At 48.7% G+C, this 22500-nt stretch overlaps 2 pseudogenes; one reads left to right on the top strand and one right to left on the bottom strand.

Annotated features, from left to right (window-relative positions):
• The first annotated feature begins 1698 nt into the window (after nucleotides 1-1698).
• Nucleotides 1699-4521, top strand: LOC129701974 (T-cell-specific guanine nucleotide triphosphate-binding protein 2-like; annotated as a pseudogene).
• A 6297-nt stretch (nucleotides 4522-10818) lies between these two features.
• Nucleotides 10819-20121, bottom strand: LOC129701971 (interferon-inducible GTPase 5-like; annotated as a pseudogene).
• Between the last annotated feature and the right edge of the window lie 2379 nt (nucleotides 20122-22500).

The following is a 22500-nucleotide window of genomic DNA, read 5'->3' as shown; positions in this document are numbered from 1 at the left end:
AAAAAAATCAATCAGATTTGTGAGACATGACCTTCCAAATACAAAACCATGTTGACTATCCCTAATCAGCCCTTGCCCATCCAAATGCCTGTATATACTACCCCTCCAAATAGTCTCCAGCAACTTACCAACTACAGATGTTAAGCTCACCGGCCTATAGTTCCCAGCATTGCCCCTGTAGCCCTTATTGAAAAGAGGCACAACATTTGCCACCCTCTAATCCTCTGGCACCTCACCTGTATTGAACGACATCTACGGTATCCACACCTGGAACAGCAGATACAGTAAATGAGGTTGGAGGAGGAGCACGTGACCCTCTAACTCACCTGAAAAGGCTGTCACGGTGCTTGGACTGAATTGAGGGGGGAGGTAAGGGGACAGATGTTGCATCTCCTGCGGTTGCAGGGGAAAGTACCTGGGGAGGGAATGGTTTGGGTGGGAAGGGACGAGTTGACCAGGGAGTAGCGGAGGGAACGGTCACTGTGAAAAGCAGAAAGGGGTGGAGATGGGAAGATGTGGCCAGTGGTGGGATCCTGTTGGAGGTGGTGAAAATGTTGGAGGATTATGTGCTGTATGTGACGGCTGATGGGGTGAAAGGTGAGGACGAGGAACTCTGTCCCTGTTGCGACTGGGGGGAGAGGGATCAAGGGCAGAGCTGCAGGGTACAGAGGAGACACTAGTGAGGGGCTCATCACGGGGGAAAACAAGATATACACAAAATGCTGGAGTAACTCAACGGGACAGGCAGTGTCTCTGGATAGATGGAATGGGTGATGTTTCGCTCGAGACCTTTATTCCTTCAATACTGCGCTTGTCTTCACTGAGAGATTTGCTGTCCCGCCCCTTTCTGGGAAAATGCTCTGGATCTGGATGTGGATCTGGATGTGGATGTGGGCCGCTGGAAAGCTGCAGGTAGAGCATCACTCAGCCAGCACTGTGGTGGTAGTGGGCGTACTGGTCACTATGATGGTAGTGGGCGTACTGGTCACTGTGGTGGTAGTGGGCGTACTGGTCACTATGGTGGTGGTACTATGTGGTAGTGGGCGTACTGGTCACTATGGTGGTAGTGGGCGTACTGGTCACTATGGTGGTAGTGGGTGCGTACTGGTCACTATGGTGGTAGTGGGCGTACTGGTCACTATGGTGGTAGTGGGCGTACTGGTCACTATGGTGGTAGTGGGCGTACTGGTCACTATGGTGGTAGTGGGCGTACTGGTCACTATGGTGGTAGTGGGCGTACTGGTCACTATGGTGGTAGTGGGCGTACTGGTCACTATGGTGGTAGTGGGCGTACTGGTCACTGTGGTGGTAGTGGGCGTACTGGTCACTGTGGTGGTAGTGGGCGTACTGGTCACTGTGGTGGTAGTGGGCGTACTGGTCACTATGGTGGTAGTGGGCGTACTGGTCACTATGGTGGTAGTGGGCGTACTGGTCACTATGGTGGTAGTGGGCGTACTGGTCACTGTGGTGGTAGTGGGCGTACTGGTCACTGTGGTGGTAGTGGGCGTACTGGTCAAGATGGAGATGCCGTTGGAGATGCATCTTTGTATGTGTGGGTGTTTTGGAGATCTCTGATGCCGGCTGGTAGGGTTTTCCAATCCATTGCTGTCTTGAAGAAAAACGGGTTAGAAAGTGTCAATAAAGGGCCGCGCGTTATAAAATAATGTCCAGGCTGGTAGCTTCTGGTTGGGTAACATCTGCTGGGTTTCACTTTCAGTCGAGCTGTTCCACTCCACGTCCCCGCAGTGAGCGAGGCGGCGCTGAAACAGCCTGATCCCGGATCGGGACGGTAGCGCAGTCGGTGAGTTGCAAGGTTGCCCCGTCATAAGGTGAGTGTGTGGACCCCGCTCCCGCTCCCGCCCCCGCCCCCGCCCCGCCCCGCTGGTCTCGCCGCTCCTGGTCGCTGCTTTAGCCCGTGTTGCTGTCGTATTGCTCAGTGGGGGGGGGGGGGGGGGGGGGGGGGGGGGGGGGGGGGGGGGGGGGGGTAGAACATAGATTAGAAACGTAGAATATAGAAAAAAGAAAAAAGGCCTTCGGCCCACCACGTCAGTGCACACAATGATGCCAAGATAAACTAATGATAGTCACTAAATGCTGGAGTAATTCAGCGGCTGAGGCAGCATCTCTGGGGAAAATGGACAGGTGATGTTTTCAAGGGTCCCGACCCAAAACGTCGCCTGTCCATTTTCTCCACAGATGCTGCCTGACCAGCTGAGTTACTCCAGAATATGTGTCTGTCTTTGCAATGACCAGCATCGCCACCAGCAACAGCAGCGAGACAAAGTGGCCGTGTGGTGAACTCCCTGTGTCAGTCGGGACATTGAGTGTAAGTGTAAGGAGGCCATGATGCAGATTTATTAAACTGAAGCCCGGCCACCAATTATGTGCAGTCTGGTCGACTCATTACAGGAATATAGTGGAGAGTATGGAGAGGGGGCACAAGATGTTGTCCAGAATGCTGCCTGGATTAGTGGGTATTAGATACAAGGAGAGGTTGGGCAGACTCGAGTTGTGTTCTCTGGGACGCTACAGGTCGAGGGGAGACCTGATGGACGTTTATAACACAATGAGACACATAGATCGAGTCAGAATCTGTTTCCCCAGGGTGGAAATGACAAAGACTAGAGGACATAACTTTATGAGAAGGACAAAGTTGGAGGGAGATCTGCGGGCAAAGCGTTTACACAGATGGTGGGAGGGGATTGGAACGCGTGGCCGGGGATAGTGATGGAGACAGATAGATTGTGGCATTTAAACTTGAAGACAGGTGCATGGGCATTCGTGGAATGGAGGGATATGGGACAGTGCAGTCAGTGGAGATTAGTGTAATGTTACAGCATGTTAGTGACTCACACGCCGAATGTACCCAGTCCACACTGATATTTGTGGGTCTATCTCCCCCCCAGGAATAACATGGCCCAGTCAATGCTGCCCAAGTACTTCAGCGACACGGAGATGAGGAGCCTGCAGACCGGGTACAGTAACGGAGACGTGGTGTCAGCGATGCTGCGGATAAAGCGGGTGGTGGATTCGGGCAATGTGCCGATTAACATCGCAGTGTTGGGAGACGGCGGGGCCGGCAAATCCACCTTCATCAACACCATGAGGGGTGTCCGCAGTGGTGACCAGGGAGCGGCTCCGGTGGGGGGTTATGAAGCCAGTGTGAATCCAGTGGGATATCCCTACCCCTCTCTGCCCAATGTCCAGCTCTGGGATCTGCCCGGATCCAACTCACTCGGCTTTGAGATGAGCCGCTACCTGAAGCAGGTGCAGTTTGAAAGCTATGACTTTTACATCATCGTGTCCCAGTCCCGCTTCAGAGAGAGTGACGGGGAACTCAGCAAAAAGATTCAGCAACAGGGGAAAGGTTTCTACTACATCCGCTCCAAGATCGACAACGACGCCTTTTCCATGCAGATGCAGGGCACTGACTTCGGGGAAGGGCAGCGACAGATCCGCCAGGATTGTCTCAACAACTTCCATCGGGTCAGCGTTGACCCACCGGCCATTTTCCTGATCTCCGGTCTGGAGGTGACAGGATATGATTTTCCCAAATTACAATCTGCCCTCGCCAGTGATCTCCCGAAGATAAAATCAACCACCTTCCGTCTGGCAATCCCAAGGATGATGTAGGAAATACAGAGGCCCAGACGCCAGATACTGATGTGGTGTATCATACTCTGGGCCTTCCTCTCCGGGGCACTGGGAGTGTTGCGACTCCTGACCTTGCCTCTCCTCACTGCCACTCTGTGCACGGTCTCCGGGTGGATATATCTCCGGAGACAGCTGGGCGTCAGTGAGCGGGAGCTGGGAATCCTGTCCGGGGCAGTGGCCAAGCCCGTGTCACTACTGAAAGCCGACATGGACCGACCCTCGCCACACAAGCTTCAACTATTGGTTCCAAAAGCATTGTTGTTGGTTGTCATTGTGGCCTTTACAGTAGTTGGGTTCACGGGCACCTCCCCCCCAGTGCTGCTCATTGTCTGTGGCTCAGTGTCCTCACTTGCTTTTACCCTGCTGGTTCTGATGTGTTCTCTGGATGAGCGGTTGCGATCTGTACAGATCCTGGCAGTTGCGCTCTTTGACCAGACGGGGGTGACGGTGTATAGGTCGGTGGCTGTCAGTACAGCTTGATCACGGGTAAGAGTGCATTACCCTGGCAGGGCCAACACTGGTGTGTTCGGGAGCTCTATCCCACACTTTGTAAAGTATAAATGTATTCACGTAGAAATAGCTGTGTGTGAACTATTGGTGACCTCTATATATCACTCCCATTCACTGCTACCCGCTGCTCCGTGACACGGCCTATTCTGGGCTTCACCCTCTGCAGGAACATTTGTCAACATTAAATGTGCTGAGGTTTGTCTCAGTGAAACACACGGGGACCAGGGGTCGGTAGAACACTGGGCTACATGGTTTAACCATGAGTGATTTCCAAGAACTGTAACTCAATGTATGTTCATTTTCAATGTTCCCTGTTGTAAATAAATACATTAAATCTTACATCACAGTGTTGTCATCTGTTGAATCCAGCGGCTTCTATTAACCTCCAACATACCTTCCACCGTGTTTAACTATCCCGCTCTGTCCCCAGCGATCAGGTGGGGAATGGGGGAAAGGCGGGTTCTAACAGGAAAGGGTCCCGGAAGCGGGCTGAGACCGGACCGTCTATGTGCAGCGCCAGATGTGGCCCCGGGTTGACCTCCTGTGAACTGTGTCCGGCCACATCTGGCCGCATCAGTGACTGTTCGCTTTCAGTAGCGAGCGCAGTGACTGGTGTTGGGACCGCTGGTGATCCAGTGAAACATAACTGTGATACTGACCTGTCCACCTTCCCCGGCTGCAGTCCCTGCCCCAGTGGTCAACCTGCTGGGATCTCTGGCCATTGACCAGCGCACCTTTCCCTGACTACAGTGCCCAAGTGGCCGGGAGCTCCAACATTGCAGGTAAACATGTTTAAGAAAGAACTGCAGATGCTGGAAAAATCGAAGGTAGCCAAAAAATGCTGGAGAAACTCAACGGGTGAGGCAGCAGCTATGGAGAGAAGAAATTGGCGACGTTTCGGGTCGAGACCCTTTTTCAGACTGATGTCGGGGTGTGAGAGGTGCGTGGAAAAGGAAAGGAAGTAGGCGGAGACAGTAATGCTTTTGGAAGGACTGGTAAAGGGGAGGGGAAGGGAAGGGAGAAAGGAAGGGCTATCTAAAATTAGAGAAGTCAATGTTCATCCCGCTGGGCTGTAAACTACCCAAGCGAAATATGAGGTGCTGTTCCTCCAATTTGCGCTGGACCTCACTCTGGCACTGGAGGAGGCCCAGGACAGAACGGTCAGATTGGGAATGGGAGGGGGAGTTAAAGTGCTGAGCCACCGGGAGATCAGGTTGGTTATTGCGAACTGAGCGGAGGTGTTGGTCTCGCCGATGTAGAGAAGTTGACGCCTGGAACAGCGGATGCAATAGATGAGGGTTGGATGAGGTGCAGGTGAATCTCTGCCGCGCCTGGAAATACTAATTGGGTCCTTGGATGGAATCGAGGGGGGAGGTAAAGGGACAGATGTTGCATTTCACGTGGCTGCTGGGGAAAGCACCCGGGGAGGGGGTGGTTTGGGTTGGAAGGGACGAATTTACATCCAGATCATTTCTATATATCACAAACAACAGAGTTCCCAGTGGGAAATGTTGAACTTTGAACATTCCCAACACCCGGTCGATGCACAGGAACTCTTCCCAGAGTTGGGGAATCGAGGACCAGAGGACATAGGTTCAAGGTGAAGGGGGGAAAGATTTAATAGGAATCCGAGGTGTATCTTTTTCACCCAGGGGCTGGTGGGTGTATGGAACAAGCTGCCAGAGGAGGTAGTTCAGGCTGGGACTATCCCAGTGTTTAAGAAACAGTTGGACAATGCACATGGATAGGACAGGTTTGGAGGGTTATAGACCAATCGCAGGCAAGTGGGACTGGATGACCTGGGACATTGTTGGCCAGTGTGGGCTAGTTGGGTCGAAGGGCCGAAGGGCCTGTTTCCACACCGTATTACTCTATGACTCTACGACCCACTCAGTTGTTGGAGCAACCTCATCCTCAATGATGTGAAATGTCGCCTCCAAACAGACAACTCCACTTCTCTGTGTTCCGAACAGCTTCAAGCTTTTAAACACAGAAACATAGATGATTGATGCAGGAGTAGACCATTCGGCCCTTCGAACCAGCCCTGCCATTAAATATAATAGTGGTTGATCATCCACAATTAGTACCCCGTTCCTGCTTTTCCCCCCATATCCCTCGATTCCACTAGGCCCAAAAGCTAAATCTAACTCTCTCCTGAAAACATCCAGTGAATTGTCCTCCGCTGCCTTCTGTTACAGAGAATTCCACAGATTCACAACTCTCTGGGTGAAAAGGTTTTTCCTCATCTCAGTCCTAATTGGCCAACTACTTATTCTTAAACCGTGAACCCTGGTTCTGGACTTCCGAAATATCGGAACATTTTTCCTGCATCGAGCCTGTCCAATCGTTTAAGAATTGTATATGTTTCTATAAGATTCCCTCTCCTCCTTCTAAATTCCAGTGAATATAAGCCCAGTCGGTCTATGCTTTCATAATATTTGTTCCGCTATTCCGGGAATTATACTGGTGAACCTACGCTGCACTCCCTGAATAGCAAGAATGTCCTTCCTAAAATTAGGAGACTACAAGTGCTCCCAGGAATTGATCCAAAGTCGAAAGAACATTGGAAAATGATCACCAATGCGTCCACAATCGCAAGGACCATCTTCTTGAGTACTCTGGGATGCCGACCATCAGGCCCTGGGGATTTATCTGCCTTCAGTCCCAAGAGTTTACCTAACACCATTTCCTGTCTAATGTGGATTTCTCTCCCACTAGATCCTCGAGCATTTATGGGTGCTGGCTTGAAGGGCCGAATGACCTGCTCTTGTACCTGTTCTCTATGTTTTCTCTCTTTCCTTTTCCCTCCCCTCCCTCCCGCTCCTCTATCTCCTTCGCGCTCGTTTGTACTTTTCTGTCTCTTCCTTCCCCGTCTCTCTCTCTCCCATATATATATATATATATATATATATATATATCTGTCCCTGTCTCCATCTCAGTGAGCAGGTTTGTTGCTTTTTGTGCTGGAACGGTCCACATCATTGGGGGAACTCACAGACCTGTTTACCCACAGTCCACATTCCCCCTGCCCTTCCATCGACGGTGCAGCCTCCGCCGTGTCACCGGGTTCCAATCCAATCCCTGCCTCATTACACGGGACCTGCTCGCCATCATCAAAGTTCACGGATCCCAGGGACCCCCCTGACACTGGACCACCCAGCCGGCCCAATCCCACCCCAGCATCAGCCCCTCTCAGAGCGCCCCCTCCCCCCACAATTCCAAAGCTCAACAAACGTGAGAAAGTCTTCAGCCCATCTGATGGTCACCGTGGAATGGAAACGCTGCGCTGAGAAAGTGGCCACAACCCCTCTGTTGAAGATCATCCCACGGGGCTGTTGGGGAATAGGATCCAGGGTTTAGATGATGAAAGGTGATGTATTTCCAAATGGGAACTTGGTGGGGGAGCTGCAAGGGTGATGTATCCGGTCACAATTTGGGAGGGAGAAGCGGCAGGACAAAGCATGTCCGGTAATAGGTGAACACCGGCGAGGGGGTTATTTGACAGGCTGATTGTTGGACAAAGGCCAGGGATGCGGGTGTGAGCCCCAGCGATAAAGAGTTAGGATTGTTAAGATCAGGGATAGAAACGTTGAGAATTGTGTATCCATTGTAAACGGTTCAATGGGGGGGGGGGGGGGGGGGGGGGGGGGGGGGGGAAGGGGTGAAGCGAGGGGGGGGGCGAGCGAGGTTTCAAAGGGGGGGGGGGGGGGGGGAGGGTGAAAGAAGGTGGTGGATTAAATTAATTCGCCTGCCCGGGGAATCCCACCCGGGGAGCTGGTGATGGGGCAGCAGGAACAGGGTGGCCGGTTTACAAAGAGCTTCCACAGATAAACTGGACAGGAAACCATTGAGTGTGATGCCAACGAGGACTTTATTGCTTTACTCTCCCAGTACAAGAGAAACCCAATGTTTACAGTAATCATTGCGAATACAACATCAACTGGCTTAACAATGACGGTGCGGCGCCTCTGCGTGGATGTAGTTGTGGTCCATTGGTCCACTGGTCCACTGGTCCACTGGTCCACTGGTCTGGTCCACTGTATCTTGTCCATGGTCCATAATACTTGTCCACTGGTCCACTGGTCCACTGGTCCACTGGTATCCACTGGTCCACTGGTCCACTGGTCCACTTGTTCACTGTATCCTGATGGATAATATTGTAAGTGTCTCTACAGGTCACTTGTTGCTGTGGTAGCCTGGTTACATCCGGGCTCCACCACTACATCACATTTCACGTCTCCTTATGTTATTCTCTTTTTTCCCCACATATGTTCCGTTATTATACAGTTTTGTTTGGTATAGTTAAGTAAGTAAGTAAATTGTATATATGTAGCGTTGAAACCAAAGTGCTTTACATAGAAGAAATAATGAAGTCTCCGTACATCCATAGAAAATTTAAAAATACATTTTAAAAATGTACTAAGTTAAATGCGACTATATAATTGTTATTTGCTGTAATAAGCGCTCTACTAATAGATCATGCTTCTGTTACCGCCCTGCTAAAGGATCAGACTATTTCTGTGCTAACTTGTGTAAAATGATGACATCTGCTGTAGAACATTAGATTATAACACAATTAGTTCTACACTACACAACAATGCTACAATGCTTCCCGGCTGCACGACTCGGGTGCAATCATCTCTGTTGTGTTGTCCTTACGCTGCTGGGCTCTGCTGCATATATCTCACTACTATTAAGTAACAATTTGGTTGGCATCTGCCTTCAGATTCGAATTTCCGTACATTCGTGGATTAATATTCGAATATCTTGATACTATTAGAATTTACTGCACTTGTCTGTGCATTGTCTGTGCATTTATGTAAATAAAGCATGGTGCACGGACTCCACCATCATTGAGAGTCACTGCTCAGCTAACCTTGAGTTCCTCTTGGTTAGATGCAGACCGTTCTATCTGCCCAGAGAGTTCACCTCCACTGTTGTGACTGCAGCCTATATCCCTCCTGATGCTAATGCCAAGCTTGCAATGAAAGAGCTGCATACTGCCATTAGCAATCAACAGACGCACAACCCCGAGGCAGCCTTCATTGTTGCGGGTGACTTCAATCACTCCAACCTGAAGACTGTACTCCCCAAATTCCACCAACATGTATCCTTCCCCACTAGAGTAGACAAGACACTGGACAAAGTCTACACCAACATGGCTGAAGCTTACAAAGCCATCCCCCTCCCCCACCTTGGTCAGTCTGATCACGTCTCATTGTTCCTGCTCCCTAAGTACTCCCCACTCATCAGACGGGTTAAACCAACTGTGAGGACAGTTAAAGTCTGGTCAGAGGAAGCGGACTTCACACTTCAGCAGTGTTTTGGAAACACTGACTGGAAGGCGTTTGCAGCCCAGGCCACCCTTGACTCTCACACGGACATTGATTCCTTCACATCCTCTGTTCTGGACTTTATAAACTCCACCATCAATAGTGTCACCTCCCTCAAACAGGTGACCATATACCCGAATCAGAAGCCATGGATGAACAGCGAGGTCAGGCTACTGCTGAAAGCACGGGACACCGCTTTCAGGTCAGGCGATGCTCGAGCCTACAGTTCATCCAGGGCTAACCTGAAGTGGGGCATCAAGAAGGCCAAGCACTGCCATAAGCTCAGGATTGAGGAGCACTTCTACAACAACTCCGACCCCCAACGCATGTGGCAAGGCATCCAGGCCATCACGGACTACAGACCCTCCAACATCACCCCCACATCCAGCGACGCCTCCTTCCTTGAGGAGCTTAATCACTTCTATGGCCGCTTCGACAGGGACAATCTAGAGACAGCCTATTGAATGATGAAACTGAGAATGTATGAATTTTTCACACAGATTTGGCCCACATTGTCTGTACCGACATTATGCCAAGGCCAAGCCTTATCTGCCTGCATATAATCTGCATCCCTCTATTCCCTGCATATCCATGTGCTTATCCAAACGTCTCTTAAATGCCCCCTATCATATCTGCCTCCACCACCCTCCCTGGCACTACATTCCAGGCACCCACCACCCTCTGTGTAAAAATGTTACCCAGCACCTTCTTTAACTTAGTGATGGTCCTTCAACTTCCTACCCCTTGTTCATTCGTAAACCATGTTCACATTTGTCTTGCAAAAGTGACTTTTCTTATCTCATGATTTATAACCTTCAGCCTGGTTTACATTCTATCTTTAATTCAGCTAGCTGTGCCTGTAATAGAAACATAGAAACATAGACAATAGGTGCAGGAGTAGAGGCCATTCGGCCCTTCGAGCCTGCACCATTCGCCATTCAATATGATCATGGCTGATCATCCAACTCAGTATCCTGTACCTGCCTTCTCTCCATACCCCCTGACCCCTTTAGCCACAAGGGCCACATCTAACTCCCTCTTAAATATAGCCAATGAACTGGCCTCAACTACCTTCTGTGGCAGAGAATTCCACAGATTCACCACTCTCTGTGTGAAAATGTTTTCCTCATCTCGGTCCTAAAAGTCTTCCCTCTTATCCTTAAACTGTGACCCCCTAGTTCTGGAACTGTGACCCCCTAGTACTGGAACTGTGACCCCTAGTTCTGGAAATGTGACCCCCTAGTTCTGGAACTGTGACCCCTAGTTCTGGAACTGTGACCCCTAGTTCTGGAACTGTGACCCCTAGTTCTGGAAATGTGACCCCCTAGTTCTGGAACTGTGACCCCCTAGTTCTGGAACTGTGACCCCCTAGTTCTGGAACTGTGACCCCTAGTTCTGGAAATGTGACCCCCTAGTTCTGGAACTGTGACTCCCTAGTTCTGGAACTGTGACTCTCTAGTTCTGGAACTGTGACCCCCTAGTTCTGGAACTGTGACCCCCTAGTTCTGGAGCTGTGACCCCTAGTTCTGGAACTGTGACCCCTAGTTCTGGAACTGTGACCCCCCTAGTTCTGGAACTGTGACTCCCTAGTTCTGTAAATGTGACCCCTAGTTCTGGAACTGTGACCCCTAGTTCTGGAACTGTGGCCCCCTAGTTCTGGAACTGTGACCCCCTAGTTCTGGAACTGTGACCCCTCCAACACCACCCCCACATCCAGCGACGCCTCCTTCCTTCAGGAGCTTAATCACTTCTATGGCCGCTTCGACAGGGACAATCTAGAAACAGCCATCAAGGCTGTACTACCTGCCGATCACCAACCCCTCACACTCACCCCCTACGACGTGTACGTGGCACTGAGTAGGACTAATGCACGTAAGGCTGCTGGTCCTGACGGCATCCCCGGGCGCGTGCTCAGTGCCTGTGCTGCGCAGCTGACAGACGTCTGGACTGACATCTTCAACCTGTCACTTGCCCAAGCAGTTGTCCCCACTTGCCTTAAAACCACCTCCATTGTGCCAGTGCCAAAACACTCCACTGCGGCAAGCCTCAACGACTTCCGCCCAGTTGCACTTACCCCCATCATCACCAAGTGCTTTGAGAGGCTGGTCCTGGCACACCTCAACACTGCCTACCCCCCACACTGGATCCCTATCAGTTTTCCTACCGCAAGAACAGGAGTACGGAGGATGCCATCTCAACGGCACTTCACTCCGCCCTCTCCCACCTCGACAACAGAGACACTTACGTAAGAATGCTGTTCATCGATTACAGCTCAGCATTCAACATCATTATACCATCAAAACTGATCACCAAACTCGGTAACCTGGGCATCGACCCCTCCCACTGCAACTGGATACTGGACTTTCTAACCAACAGACCCCAGTCTGTGAGGTTAGACAAGCACACCTCTTCAACCCTCACCCTGAACATCGGCGTTCCACAGGGCTGTGTGCTGAGCCCCCTCCTCTACTCCCTCTTCACCTATGACTGCACACCTGTACATGGTACTAACACCATCATCAAGTATGCAGATGATACAACGGTGATTGGCCTCATCAACAACAACGATGAGCTGGCCTACAGGGAGGAGGTCCAGCACTTCGCAGCATGGTGCGCTAACAACAACCTGGCCCTTAACTCCAAGAAGACCAAGGAGCTCATTGTAGACTTCAGGAAGTCCAGAGGCGGCACGCACACCCCCATCCACATTAACGGGACGGAGGTGGAACGTGTTTCTAGCTTCAGGTTCCTGGGAGTCAACATCTCCGATGACCTTTCTTGGATGCACAATACCTCTACTCTGATCAAGAAGGCTCATCAGCGTCTCTTCTTCCTGAGGAGACTGAAGAAGGTCCATCTGTCTCCTCAGATCCTGGTGAACTTCTACCGCTGCACCATCGAGAGCATCCTTACCAACTGTATCACAGTATGGTATGGCAACTGCTCTGTCTCCGACCAGAAGGCATTGCAGAGGGTGGTGAAAATTGCCCAACGCATCACCGGTTCCTCGCTCCCCTCCATTGAGTCTGTCCAAAGCAAGCGCTGTCTGCGGAGGGCGCTCAGCATCGCCAAGGACTGCTCTCACCCCAATCATGGACTGTTTACCCTCCTACCATCCGGGAGGCGCTACAGGTCTCTCCGTTGCCGAACCAGCAGGTCGAGGAACAGCTTCTTTCCGGCGGCTGTCACTCTACTCAACAACGTATCTCAGTGACTGCCAATTACCACCCCCGACACTTATTATTATTTATTCAAATCGTTTGCTATGTCGCTCTTCCAGGGAGATGCTAAATGCATTTCGTTGTCTCTGTACTGTACACTGCCAATGACAATTAAAATTGAATCTGAATCTGAATCTGATCTTGTCTCCGCCGTGTGAATTTTATTGCCGTTATCTCTATGTGATTAGATCAAAGTTGATTCGTCTTGCAAGATCGTTCCCCGCTCGCTCCGGAGACTCCGCCGTGGCCGTTGAGGTCCAGTTAGCGACTGGACTGTACAAACACGCCCGACTGTACAAAGCTGAATGGTTTCATTAGTTAACTCCTTCAACCAGCCTCCATCTTTGGTCCATAGCTTCTCTGTCAGTAAGTGTAAACTGACCGGACTGTGTTCAATAAAGTCACCGGCAGTTAATAACAGGAGTTGTTGCAAAAGCTCATCAGGTGATGTAGCGTCTGTGGAGGGGAAATTCTCTCTGCTCCTCTTTCACGGGGACTGGCGGCCCTGAGTGGATTTTTGCCTGTTATTTTGTATTGTTGATCTCCAGCTCCGGACACAAGTGGGAATAACATTTGTGGAGAAAATTGGATGAAGTTTCACAGAAATTAAAGAAATTAATGTCTGGCAAAATAACGGTGAAAGATTTACAATCCATAATTAGATCGGATGAAAAACTCAGACTGTGACCGAATCTCTGGCACCGTGGGGTTATAATAGATATTTCATGTCAATTCTGTCACTGAACAGATTAAAAAAAACATCCATCGTTCACTGTATTTTTACTGAGGGAACTGCTCCCGGCGTGTTATAATTTGGGAGGAATCTGTAGGTGAACTGGACTGCCAGTAACCTGTAGAATGTGTGTAGAACAGGCTCGGTAATCTGAGGTTAACGCGCAGACTTCATTGGAGATGGAGAAGAACTTGCTCCCACTCGTGTTCTGTTGTTTACACGGTGGCTGATGAGATGGATGTGGGTCCCGCGGACTGGACCTCAGGTGGCGCTTGATGGGCTGGGCAGGTGGCTAGTTTGTGACGTGGCCACTCCTGTATTTCACTTGGCCTCCAGGTTCTCAGTAGCATCCCGAATTATCGCCACTTTCATCAGTCACGGGCCAGGAATTCCACAGAATCAGTGACAGGTTTAAAGTTTTAATCAAGGAGGGTTTGAGAACATTATACATTGTTTGTTCTGTCTCTGTGGAGCTCGTCCGTGGTGATACGGCTCAGTGTAGAGTGGCTGCTTCAGGAGTTAAATGTCAGGTGTCTAGTCTAAATATGTCTCTCACCCCCAAACGCCAGCCATTCCATCTCTCCAGAGGTGCCGCCTGTCCCGCTGAGTTACTCCAGCATGTTGTGTCTATGTCAGGTGACTAAATGTTATAGTTCTCTGTGCAGGGGAGGTGGGTTGGGGCAGGTCATTAATATTGGTGACTAATATTGGATTGGACACCTGCAAATGGCCAAGGACACGAGAGATACATAGAAACACAGAAACATAGAAAATAGGTGCAGGAGTAGGACATTCGGCCCTTCGAGCCTGCACCGCCATTCAATATGATCATGGCTGATCATCCAACTTAGTATCCTGTACCTGCCTTCTCTCCATACCTCCTGATCCCTTTAGCCACAAGGGACACATCTAACTCCCTCTTAAATATAGCTAATGAACTGGCCTCAACTACCTTCTGTGGCAGAGAATTCCACAGATTCACCACTCTCTGTGTGAAAAATGTTTTTCTTATCTCGGTCCTAAAAGACTACCCTCTCATCCTTAAACTGTGACCCCCTAGTTCTGGGCTTCCCCAACATCGGGAACAATCTTCCTGCATGTGGCCTGTCCAACCCCTTAAGAATTTTGTAAGTTTGTATAAGATCCCCCCTCAATCTTCTAAATTCTAGCGAGTACAAGCCAAGTCTTTCTTCATATGAAAGTCCTGCCATCCCAGGAATCAGTCTGGTGAATCTTCTCTGTACTTCCTCTATGGCAAGAATGTCTTTCCTCGGATTAGGAGACCAAAACTGTACGCAATACTCCAGGAGAGATGATAGTTTAGTTTAGTTTAGAGAGCTTGTGGAAACAGGTGCTTCGACTCACTGATTCCACGCAGACCATCGATCACCCCGTACACGATCACTATCCTACACACACTGGGGACATTGTTACAATCATTACCGAAGCCAATTAATCTCCAAATGACCACATATTTGGAGTGTGGAGGATCCCGGAGCTCCGGAGAACACCCACGCAACTGAAGGAGCTGAATGTAACTTTCTATTTTCGAGAATGGTCTAGAGGAGAGAGCAGTGTACAAGGTATCCAGGTTGGTCAAGGACGTGAGAGATACCTGGGGTGGCAGGGGGTGATGGGGATATATAGACTCCACAAAATGATGTAGATAGGTTGAGTGAGTGAGCAAAGCCACTTCAAATCTAAATCCGGATGTGATCTAAATGGAGAAAGTCTGTAGATAAAGGAGGCACATAAATATGTAGATGTTTGTATCCATGAGGTACAAGTGACTAGTGGGTCGGTGAAACAAGAGGTTAAGAATGCTAACGGCATGTTGGCTTTTATTGCAATGGGGTTGGAGTTTAGAAATGGGGAAATGTTGCCATAATTGTAACTAGAATATCTAGAATGCTGTGCATAGTTTTAGTTGGCCAAGTGTACAGAACATGACAACACACTCAGCCCACTGGGATCAGAAGATCATCTTCTCATGTAAGACTGAAGAAGTTAGATCTGTATTCGTTGGGGACTGGAAGAAGATGTCGTCTTTGTGAAACAGTCCAGCCCCTTGGAGGTTTGACTAGATGTTGATATGGTTTCATTGGTGAGAGCTTGTTGAACGCGGTGGCAACGTCACACTGAGTCTCCCCGGGAGAGTTATCTTCTGTTCTCCGGCGGGTTGGTGTGGTTAAGGTGTTTGTAGTGAATTGGTTGTGAAGATTACAGCAGTGACAACAGCTTTTAAAATAATTCATCAGCTGTAAAATAATTTGGAATTTAATGAAGATGTGAAAGATGATATTTATTTTCCATTCCCGTATCCGCGATGACTTGCAGCAACTCAGTAGCGGATTCTTTATTGTGGATGACCAGGGTCAGTGGCAAATGCAACTTTCACCACTCTCTGGGCATTCTCCACAAGGTCATCCAGTATGTTGGTCAGCATATTGTAAGTCATTCCAAATGACGATACTGCCCCGAAGATGGAGCCAATGATTGGTATCGGGACAAGGGCCATTTCCACCGCTGAAACAACAGCAAAACCGGTATGCAACAACATATGTTTCACAAACTCCTTATTTATTTCACCCACCAGTGGGGTTCTCACTTCTGCTTTCAGAAATGCCACATGTTTCTTTGAGATATTGGCCAGTCTCTGAAGGGAGGCATCATCCAGGCCGAGACTTTTGCGGAAATCTATTATTGCAGTGACTAGTATCCCGAGGTCTACGGCGAAAGACAATCCGTGAACAGGCACCGCTCCCACAGCTCCTGAGACTGTTGCCAACATCCAGATACGTTCCTTCAACTGGGCTCGTTTCTGCTCCACAACCTTCACTGTTGTGCTTGGAAGTGACATCAATAGAACATCTTTCTTTATTTTGTCGAGATTATTTAAAAGCATTTCCCTTAACTGAGGAAAATCAAACTCTATTAAGGAAAGGCTTGATATCAGGAAAATAATGGGTTTTGAAATCCCCGCTTTGGTCAAACCGCAACTTATGTTTTGTTTCATCTTATCAAGTTCCGTCATTCTGTCAAAATCTACACGCTGCTGTTTTTAAAGAACCGAAATCTTTGTCAATTTGACTTCGTACGAAGTAGAACTTCTTCCCCAAGTTTTGAATCTCCTTGGCGACATTTGCATCATTTTCGGTGAATCGATTCTGTGAGATTATTATGAAAAAATCGTATGTCGTAAATTCCATTTTTCTCACGTAATCCTTCATTGGAAACTTTGATGATCCAACTCCCGGCATGTCCCAGAAGCAAACATTGGGGAAGGTGGGATGTTTGTATGGAGTTCGCTCCATTGTGGTTTCAATGATCCCGGTTTCAGCTGCACCCTCATCGCAGCCCCGCAGCCCCCTCATGGCGTTGATGAAGGTGGATTTCCCTGCACCTGTTTCTCCGGTCACAGCGATGTTGAGCTCTAAATTTTCTATATCATTCAATTTCTTCTTGATCAGTGTCGCAAACTTGCTCAGCCCACCCTGGTCATATGTAGTCTGCAGTTTATTGATTTCCTGCTGACTGAAGTATACAGATTGTGAAGACGAAGCCATCGTATCTCTGCGGAAAGAAATGAACATATTGTATTTTTAATACATCTCTAAATGTGTATTTCATGAGACACATAAACAAAATCACAGTCACGTGTTTGTGATCAAAGCTGAGATCACTGGACCTGAATGTCCCACATCACAGAGATAGCGGGATACACTGGGCTGAAGATTCAATGAACCGGTCACTCATTAACACTCCTTCCCATTCCCACACTGACCTTTGTGTCCTAGGTCTCCTCCATTGTCAGTGTGAGGCTAAACACAAATTGGAGGAACAGCAACTCGTATTCCGCTTGTGCAGCTTACAGCCCAGTCATATGTAGGTTGGTTTTGCTAACTTCAGGAAACCCCGGCATTCCCTCTCTCTCACTATCCCTCCCCTCCACCAATTTGCACCAGCTTCTCGTTTTCACCCAACAAACAGTAACAATGGCCTGTTTACTTTAACATCATTACTGTTTTGCATATCTTTTATTCATTGTTCTTTAGCTCACTACACCATCATCTTTTTTTCTCGTTTTCACTTTTCCCTGAGTCTTCTCTCCAGAGATGCTGCCTGTCCCGCTGAGTTACTCCAGCTTTCTGTGTCTATCTTCGGTTTCAACCAACATCTGTAGTTCACAGTCACTAAGAAAGATTACTGATCACTTTTTCGCCATCCATTCATACTTTCAGTTGTGTCCACTTTGTGTAACATGAACTTTGTTGTGCTTTGTGGATAAAGGATATGAATCATTCAGGGTAGGTATACAGGGTCATGCAGGGTAGCGTTGGTATTAAATGTAGAGTTAGCCAATCTCATTGTTTCTTTCAGGAGGGTTTCCCGCAGAGAGTGAATGGGCTGATGTGTGATTACACTGCGGGTAAACGGGGAGGCTGGATTTCTGTTCTGAGGATGAGACAGAAAGACAGTGTTGTCCGAAACAAAATGCCAGGGTAGGAAAAGTTTCCAAGCCTTCTTGAAGGAATGCAACTCTCTCTGTCTGAAACCAGCCAATCACTAGCCCAGGACTGCTCAAAGCGGAGAGGGGGCATTAGAGACCACATTGTAAACGCCGGTGACCATGCACGGGTCACGCATGGCCCAGTCTGTGTGTTGATAAGGGTGCGCCACCTTACACACTCCCCAAACACCAGTCGGCTGCCCCCTGTGGAAGAGACATTGGTTCCCACATTGAAGTTCCTGAACTCAGTAATCTTTGATCCTGACGTGTTACAAAGGAGAGGAACATAGCAGAGTGTGAAGCCGAGAGATATACAACTCCACAGGTCGGCAGAGTCTGAAACAAGAAGTCATTTTCTGCCCGGTCTGTAATGACAAGTTACTGTCTCCTTTAAACTGATGTCATTGAACATCAAACAGCACAGAACAGGTACAGCACAGGGACAGGCTGTTCGGCCCACAAAGCTATGCCATCTACTATATGATGTTTACATCCAGGGGGAAAGGTTTTAATCGCCTATCTATGTCTCTCGTGGTTTTAAATGTTTCCATCAAGTTTAATTTAGATAAGAGATACGGTGCAGAAACTGGCCCTTCGGCCCACCGAGTCCGCACCGACCAGCGATCCACGCACATTAACACTATCCTGCACACACAGGGGACAATTTTAAATGTGTACTAAACCAATTAACCTAACAACTTGTACGTCATTGGAGTGTAGAAGGAAAAGGAAGATCTCTGAGAAAAGGACACGGGGAGAACATACAAACTCCGTACAGACAGCACCCGTAGTCAGGATTGAACCTTGGTCTCTGGTGCTGTAAGGCAGTTGCTCTACCGCTGCGCCACCGTACCGCCCAGGTATGGAATTCTTAAACTGTGGCCCCTGGTTCTAGAACTCTCTTCACCCAGAGAGTTGTGAATCTGTGCAATTCTCTGCCACAGGAGGCAGTGGAGGCAAATTCACTGGATGTTTTCAAGAGAGAGTTATATTTAGCTCTTAGAAACATTGAAACACAGAAAAAACAGGTGCAGGAGTAGGCCATTCGGCCCTCCGAGCCAGCACAGCCCTTCAGTATGATCATGGCTGATCATCTAAAGTCAGTACCCCGTTCCCGTTTTCTCCCCATATCCCTTGATTCCTTTAGCCCTAAGAGCTAAATCTAACTCTCTCTTGAAAACAGAACCAGTGACTGGGGCAATGTATTAAACCAGGGGTTCTTAACTTGGGGGTCGTTTGGGGTTTTTCCAGGGGTCATGAAGGGGTCGTAAATAATATCAATTTGTTGAGCCCATTTATAGGAGCCTAACTAAGATACATACCTCACACAGTACTTTGTTCGTGTATGCGTGTACGTATACACACACGCACTCTGTGTGTTGTGAACCATGTCTGCCAAGAAGTGCACGGAGAGTGAAGCATTTCTCAAGTTCGGCTTCACTTGCATTGTTCAATCATCCGTGGTCAAGCCACAATGTGTTATCTGTGCCAAGGTTTTGAGCCACGAGAGCATAAAGTCCAGCAAACGGAAGATCCACTTGGAGTCTTGTCACAGCAACCTGGTGGGGAAGGGCGTGGACTATTTCAAACTCAAGTGTTTCAGCATCGATTCGGTGGGTCCCTGGAGGCTTCATACCGGATTGCTTAACGAATCACTCAGACTAAGAAACCTCACACCATCGGTGAACAGCTTATCAAGCCATGCCTTCTCGAAGCAGGTAAGTTGGTGCTGGGGGAACAGCAATCAAACAAGTTCAGGCAGATTTCCCTTTCGAATTACACAGTCAAAAGTTGAATCTCGGATATCAGTAATGCTATTCTGCTGCACGTGGTGAGCACTGTGAAGAGCAGACCAGTGTATTGACTGCAACTGGATGAGTCAACAGATGTTGCCTACGTTTGTTACCTCGATGTAGTAGCCATGAAGGAGGAGTACCTGTACTCGGAGCCATTGACTACTACCACTCGGGGAAAAGATGTGTTCAGAATGCTGGAAGCCTTCCTCATCAAACATGAGCTTGGTTGGAAACGCCTTATTGGGGTGAGTACAGATGGGGCACCTTCCATGCTCGGATGCAGATCCGGCTTGAAAGCTTTCCTGAAGAATGTCGCTCCCCATGTCTCCTTCACCCACTGCATGATACATCACCATGCTTTTGTGATAAAGACTCTCCCTCCTGGTCTTTGAGAAGTGATTTCAGATGTGGTGAAGATTGGGAACCACATCCGAGGGAGCGCAACAAACACACAGAATCTTCAAAGCGAGGTGTGAAGAAATGGGCTCCGATTTCACTTTCTGATATTCCACACAGACGTGCGTTGGCTTTCACGTGGTATAGTTCTTAATCGTGTGATTCAAACTTCATGAGGAAAATAGCGCTGTTCTTGGAGAGAGGGTTGTACTGAGAAGGAGAATCAGCTTCATGAAAAGATGCAGGATGAACTGTTCGTGATGAAGGTTGCTTACTTAGCTAACTTCCTCGCCGAGGTGAATTCTATGAACCTCTCACTTCAAGGAAACCTCCCAATGCTGCACACGTGACAAAGTGGCAGCGTTCAGGAGGTAGATTCGCCTTTACAAGAGAAGAGTCCAGGACGGTGACACGACTATCTTCCCTGAGATGACGACTCTCCTGGATGCTACGCCAGATGCTGAATGCCACTTCCACGATGAGATCTCAACCGACCTTCTGGCAATTAGTGAAGCCATCGAACGTTACTTCCCCAGACTGGACGACCACTCTCGTGAGGAGGGGAATCATCCTTTTCCATTGAAGACGGGGCCATCAGCGATACTGACATGGCTGCTAAGGTTGAATTTTACCAAATTCGTGAAGATTCGCAGCTCAAGTTACTTCATGGAACAAGAGCTCGCCACTTATTGGCTGAAAGTGAAGGAATGTCCTGTTCTTTCAAAGAGGGCCCTGATCCTATTGGTCCAGTCCCCCTCAACCTATCGCTGTGAGGTTGGATTCTCAACCATAGTAACTCTGAAGACGAAGGTATGCAATAGGCTTGTGATTGATGTTGACATGAGGTGCTGCCTGTCAAGCATTTGTCCTCGTTTTGATCGCATGATGGCTGTGATGCAATTGCAGCCACCCCATTCGCTGAGTATTGGCAGACACGTTTTAATAAATACGGCTGGGTTTTTACAATTTTTGTTTCTGGGGTCACGGTACTGAGCAAGAATGTCTGATGGGGTCATGGGGCCAAAAAGGTTAAGAACCACTGTATTAAACGGCTTCAACGACAGAAACAGCAAAGAGAGCCGCACTCAAACCCATCCCTACTACTTGTGCAGTTATTTCTCACAGCAGCGGTTGATTTTAGACAATAGACAATACACAATTGGGGCAGGAGTAGGCCATTCAGCCATTCGAGCCAGCACGGCCATTCAATGTGATCATGGCTGATCATCCCCAATCAGTACCCCGTTCCTGCCTTCTCCCCATATCCCCTGACTCCGCTATTTTTAAGAGCCCTATCTAGCTCTCTCTTGAAAGTATCCAGAGAACCGGCCTCCAGCGCCCTCTGAGGCAGAGAATTCCACAGACTCACAACTCTCTGTGATAAAAAGTATTTCCTCATCTCCGTTCTAAATGGCTTACCCCTTATTCATAAACTGTGGCCCCAGGTTCTGGATTCCCCCAACATCATGAACATGTTTCCTGCCGCTAGCGTGTCCAAACCCTTAATAATGTTATATGTTTCAATGAGATCCCCACCCATCCTTCTAAACTCCAGAGTGTACAAACCCAGCAGCTCCATTCTCTCAGCACATGACAGTCCCGCCATCCCGGGAATTGACCTGGTGAACCTACGCTGCATTCCCTCAATAACAAGAATGTCCTTCCTCAAATTAGGGGACTAAAAATGCACACAATACTCCAGGTGTGGTCTCACTGGGGCATTGTACACCTGCAGAAGGACCTCTTTGCTTCTGTACTCAACTCCACTTGTTATGAAGGGCAACATGCCATTAGCTTTCTTCACTGCCTGCTGTTCCTGCATGCTTACTTTCATTGACTGATGAACAAGGATCCCTGGATCCCGATGTACTTTTTACCCAAGGACACAACTCAGGCTCCATCTTAAATATATCCAATGAACGAGCTCAAAACTACCTTTCTGTGGCATAGAACATCCAGAGATTCACCCTCTCTGCGTGAAACAATGTTTTTTTCATCTCGGTCCTAAAGGATTTTCCCCTTCATCCTTAAACGGTGACCCCTTGTCCTGGACTGTACCCCCAACATTGGAATAATCGTCCTGCCTCTAGCCTGCTCCAACCCCTTCAGAATGTTCTAAGTTTCAATACGATCCCTCCTCAATCTTCGTATTTCCAGCGTGTACAAGCCGAGTCTAATCAGACTGTCTTCATATGAAAGTCCTGCCAATCCTCAGGAATCAGTCTTGTGACCTTCTCTGTACTCCCTCAGCAAGAATGTCCCTTTCCTCAATTTGGAGACCACAACTGTACACAATACTCCATTTTGGTCTCACCAATACCCGTACCACTGCAGTAGAACCATCGTA

Source organism: Leucoraja erinacea, chromosome 12, assembly GCF_028641065.1.
Source record: "Leucoraja erinacea ecotype New England chromosome 12, Leri_hhj_1, whole genome shotgun sequence".
In the NCBI taxonomy this organism is placed as follows: Eukaryota; Metazoa; Chordata; class Chondrichthyes; order Rajiformes; family Rajidae; genus Leucoraja; species Leucoraja erinaceus.
This window is presented reverse-complemented; position numbering and strand designations above follow the sequence as displayed.